This window comes from Macrobrachium nipponense, chromosome 35 (genome assembly GCF_015104395.2).
Source record: "Macrobrachium nipponense isolate FS-2020 chromosome 35, ASM1510439v2, whole genome shotgun sequence".
Classification (NCBI taxonomy): Eukaryota; Metazoa; Arthropoda; class Malacostraca; order Decapoda; family Palaemonidae; genus Macrobrachium; species Macrobrachium nipponense.
In genome coordinates, this window is record NC_061096.1 from 26,985,113 (window position 1) to 26,990,004 (window position 4,892).

General features: G+C 40.8%; 1 protein-coding gene across 5 annotated transcripts in view; it reads right to left on the reverse strand.

Annotated features, from left to right (window-relative positions):
- LOC135208515 (ribonuclease P protein subunit p20-like) overlaps window positions 1–580 on the reverse strand; it is a 29,456-nt gene extending 28,876 nt beyond the window's left edge. For 2 of the 5 annotated variants that reach the window (XR_010313183.1, XM_064240790.1), the window contains exon 1: window positions 435–572. The gene's annotated coding sequence lies outside the window, so the exon portion shown is untranslated. Of the gene's footprint in view, window positions 1–340 lie in introns of all 5 variants that reach the window. The other 3 variants (XM_064240792.1, XM_064240791.1, XM_064240793.1) reach the window with 3 other exon arrangements.
- Window positions 581–4,892: the final 4,312 nt, after the last annotated feature.

A 4,892-nucleotide genomic window follows, 5' to 3' on the forward strand; every position in this document is an offset into this window, starting at 1 on the left:
GCCCATCTCCAATGTCAGGAGGCGTTATAATGTACTTTTTTCGGGGTTGTACACATTGATCGTACATGGTCCACCCCTGTACCATGCGGTTTTTTACCCTAGCTAGGTACCTAGCCTGGTCCCTTGGGGATGAAGGTAGAAACAAAACCCAATGACAGTAAATATCATAGTTATACATAAAATGTAATAAAGGTGTAGAATGAAATAGTACTACCTAGGTAATACCATACTTTAAATTAAGGGCCGTGTCAATCTTTCTTAGGTAGTAGCTAACTTGGGTCTGGTAAGACCCGGTTACCTAGGCTAATGGCGTCTACATAAGTAATTATCATCATATTACCTTGTTAGCCCAGCTTAAGGATTAGCTAATGACACCCTAAAAGATTATTCTATCGCATTTTAGGTATTCTAAAAAAACGTCCGTAATGACTTACGATCTTAATTATACTGATTCTAAAGAGATGTACTTCACATCGGACATTCCATTGACAGTTAGTAGTAGTATTTTACGCTTCCAATTTTAAAACAGCTCCTCAATCCTCAGCGCCTTCGTATTTATCTCTCATTGCGCTTATTTAAGTTCATTTTCGTTCAATGGTATACCGTATGCTTCTCTTGAATTTCTTCCTAGTCGTAATTTTCTCTTTAGATCTTTGAAAAAATTATTAACCATTAGTTGGCCTTTTATCTTCCTAGACCGGTTGCTGCATGAGTGTTCCATATATTTTGTTCGCTGGATGGTAAAGTAAGGAAAATATTCTAAATCATTCTTTACCTTTTCATATTGTAATATTTTAGCTTCTTCGCCATTTAATGATTATCTCTTTATTTAACTCTGTCGTGTTGATATAGCCCTGCTAGATTAATACGCTATAGAGTAAAATTATCTTTATCATTACCTAGCCACCTGGGGGGGCAAACAAGTCCTTATGGGTGCCGGTCCCAAGCCCGGATAAATAGGGAGGGTTGGTGTCAGGAAGGGCATCCGGCTGTAAAAATCTGTGCCAAAACCAAAAAATGGAATGAGCCAAAATATGGAAAGAGGTAATGCTAGGGCGTACTCCGTAAACGACGCACAGAGACATCGCCCTAAGGCGAGGGCTACTGCATCAAGAGCGGGTGCAGCTAAAGAAGCGAGCTCACATTGGGTTTAGAGTATGTCAGCTAAATGTTGGGTCCATGACTGGGAGAGGTAGAGAATTGGCTGACTTGATGAGAGAAAAGAAAGTAGATGTTATGTGTGTGCAAGAAACGCGGTGGAAAGGAAATAAAGCTAAAGAGTTGGGAGATGGATATAAGCTATATTATGGTGGAGCAAATAAACAAGGTAGAAATGGAGTTGGCATAGTACTGTCTAGTGAACTAAAGAACTCGGTAATAGAAGTGCATAGAAAGAATGACCGTATCATCAGATTGAAGATAAGTTATGGAGGAGAGATTCTGAATATTATAAGCGCATATGCACCACAAGTTGGTTGCACAGAAGATGAGAAGGGAAATTTCTGGAGAGACATGGATGGAATAATGCAAGAACTGGAAGAGCATGAGAGGGTGATAGTTGGGGCAGATTTGAATGGCCATGTCGGAAGTGAAAATGAGGCGATTGGGCGGGTGCATGGGGGCCATGGAATTGGGGAGAGAAACCCAGAAGGAGAGAGTGTAGTGGACTCAATAGTAAACACATTCTTTAAGAAGAAAAGGGAACACCTAATAACATATAGGAGTGGGGGAAGATTCTCCCAGATAGACTACTTCTTATATAAAAGGATAAATCTGGTGGAGGTCAAGAACTGCAAAGTTATTCCAGGCGACCATGTAGCCCCCCAACACAGACTGCTATGTATGGATTTGAAGTTGAAAAGGGAAAGAAAAACCAAAGCTAAAGGGATAAGGAAAATTAAATGGTACAACTTAGAGAAGGAAGAGGATAAGAAGAGAGAGTTTAAGAGGAGGGTTTTGGAAGATATTGATATAGGGATTGAAGATGTTCAAGAATGGTGGGCACGAAATGCAGCAGTAATAAGAAGGCATGGAAAGGAGCTGCTAGGAGAGACATCTGGTATCATATGGGAAGAAAAGGAGAGTTGGTGGTGGGATGAAGACATTGAGAAAGTAGTAAAAGATAAGAAGGAGGCAAAGAAAAGATGGGAAGAGTCACAGTCAGTGGAAGACAGAGATAGGTACAGAGAGAAAAACAAGGTGGTGAAAAAGGTGGTAGCCCAAGCTAAAGCAAAGTCGTATGATGATGTGTATAATGAGCTGGGGACAAAGGAAGGATTAAAGGAGATAATCAAGCTATCAAAGGCTAGAAATAAGAGCACCAAAGATATAACACATATCAAACAAATAAAGGATCAAGATGGTGTAGTACTTAGAAAGGAGGAAGACATTGTGAAGAGATGGAAAGAATATTTCGAACAGTTGTTAAATGAAGAAAATAATAGACTAATAAGAGAGGATGGGCAAGTGAACATTGGCATGGTAATGAGGTTTTCTAGGCAAGAGGTACTAAATGCACTGAAGAAGATGAAGAATGGGAAGGCAACTAGACCAGACATGATTCCGGTGGAGGCATGGAAAGCATTAGGAGATGAAGGAGTGGATATACTGTACGATCTTATGATAAAGATCCTTGAACAGGAAAAGATACCAAATGAGTGGCGTGGGAGTATATTGATCCCAATTTTTAAAGGGAAAGGCGATGTTCAAGAGTGTGGTAATTATAGGGGCATTAAATTGATGTCCCACACTTTGAAGATACTGGAAAGGATGATAGATGCTAGACTGCGAGAAGAAGTACAAATAGGTAAAGAGCAGATGGGATTTATGAAGGGAAGGGGAACAACAGATGGTATATTTTGTCAGGCAAATAATGGAGAAATTCGGGGAAAGACAAAGGGACCTACATATGGTATTCATTGACCTTGAAAAGGCTTATGACCGAGTCCCGAGACAAGAGGTATGGAGGAGTCTGAGGGAGAAGATGGTGCCAGAGAAGTATGTGCGATTGATACAAGAGATGTACCGGAATGTATTTACCAGAGTGAGGAGCAGTGTTGGGGAGACAGAAGGTTTTGAGGTGAGAGTAGGATTACACCAGGGGTCGGCTCTGAGCCCATTTATCTTAACATAGTGATGGATATTTTAATAGAGGAAGTAAGAGAGACAGTACCATGGAACATATTGTATGCGGATGATATTGTTCTGTGTACAGAGACCAGGGAAGATCTGGAAGTGAAATTGGAAAGATGGAGACAAGTACTGGAGGACAGAGGAATGAGAATAAGTAGATCTAAGACAGAATATATGTGTACCACCACTGAGGGGGATGATAGAGAAAGTATTCAGCTTGGTGGAGAGCAAATAAGGAGAGTTGATAAGTTTAAGTATTTGGGAGCTTTTGTTAACGCTGGAGGAAGTATGGAAGAGGAAGTAAAACATCGGGTACAGGCAGGCTAGAACAACTGGAGAGCGGCCTCTGGAGTTCTTTGTGACAAAAGAGTGCCGCTTAGGTTAAAAGGAAAATTTCACAAGACGGTGGTAAGAACAGCAATGCTGTATGGTACGGAAACAGCAAGCATGAGAAAAGCATAGCAGAAGAAGATGGATGTGGCAGAAATGAGAATGCTTAGGTGGATGTCTGGGGTGACAAGAGAGGATAGGATCAGAAATGACTACATAAGGGGGTCGACTAAGGTGGTGGAAGTATCAAAGAAAGTACAGGAGGGGAGGCTGAGATGGTATGGACACCTGTTGAGGAGAGATGAGGACCACGCTGGGAGACATACTATGGGGGTGGAGGTGCAAGGAAGAAGAAGAAGAGGGAGACCAAGAAAGAGATGGAAGGACTGTGTGAGAGGAGACTTACATGAGAAGGGAATTGATGAGGCAGAAGCGCAAGATAGAAATAGATGGAAACGGCTCATCCGAAACGGCGACCCCATATAAAAATGGGAACAAGCTGGGAAGAAGATTACCAAGACAACTGTGGCACCTTTTATTTACGGTATTCTGTGATTACTTGAAAACTACACAGCAACTTCTAATGGTTATTGCTATCTTAAAATAACTACAATCACAGCTAAAAATAAGGATTCGTTAATCGTACCTTGTAAGCAGGTGGGAGGACAGTGCTTAATTTTCAAGTTTTTCTTCAGTTCACCAGTGCAGTATTATTATATCTTGTTTTTATCTTTTCCGTAAATCCTACCAGGCTTTCGTTAGCAATGAATGCTCTTTGACGACTAGTGGTGAGGCTGGGTGTCCATATGCTACTTATTTCACTTTATGCCAAACAGTAAGTCTTCATTTTCCGTATGCTGTGAAATACATTTAATGTTTTCTCTTTTGCCCTTTCCTGTCATTATATTCCAATGTGTAATCTTACAGTACTTACGCATGCGAGGAACTTATCAATAGTCGTAGATATAATTTTTACCACAGAATTGCCATTTATACAACGATGGGGGACTTATGGCCATTCAGAGCTTAAGATAGTGAAAAGGGGGAGCTGGAGTGGTTGGACAGCAAGACGAAGGGATCCAGAAAGTAAAGGAGATGAAGTACAAGGAACTGGAGGTGGACATGTGAGAAAACCCACTAAGAAGTAGGAAGAAAGGACGCGGGAATGAAGGTAAAGTGGATGCAGCTAGGACCGAAGGAACGCTGCAAATACTTTAGGTAAGGACCTTGCCTTGAGTAATGCCTACAGCGAACCACTTGAGGTGCACTGATGGCACTAACCCCACTACTTTATTTTTTATTTTTATAAATGGGTTAATCACTCCTTTCAATTCTTGAAGACCTTCAAAATTAATGTGTTCAAATAAACTCAAGAGTTTTCACTAGTCTGTTATACTATATATTCTCAACGGTGAAATAAAAAGCGATCA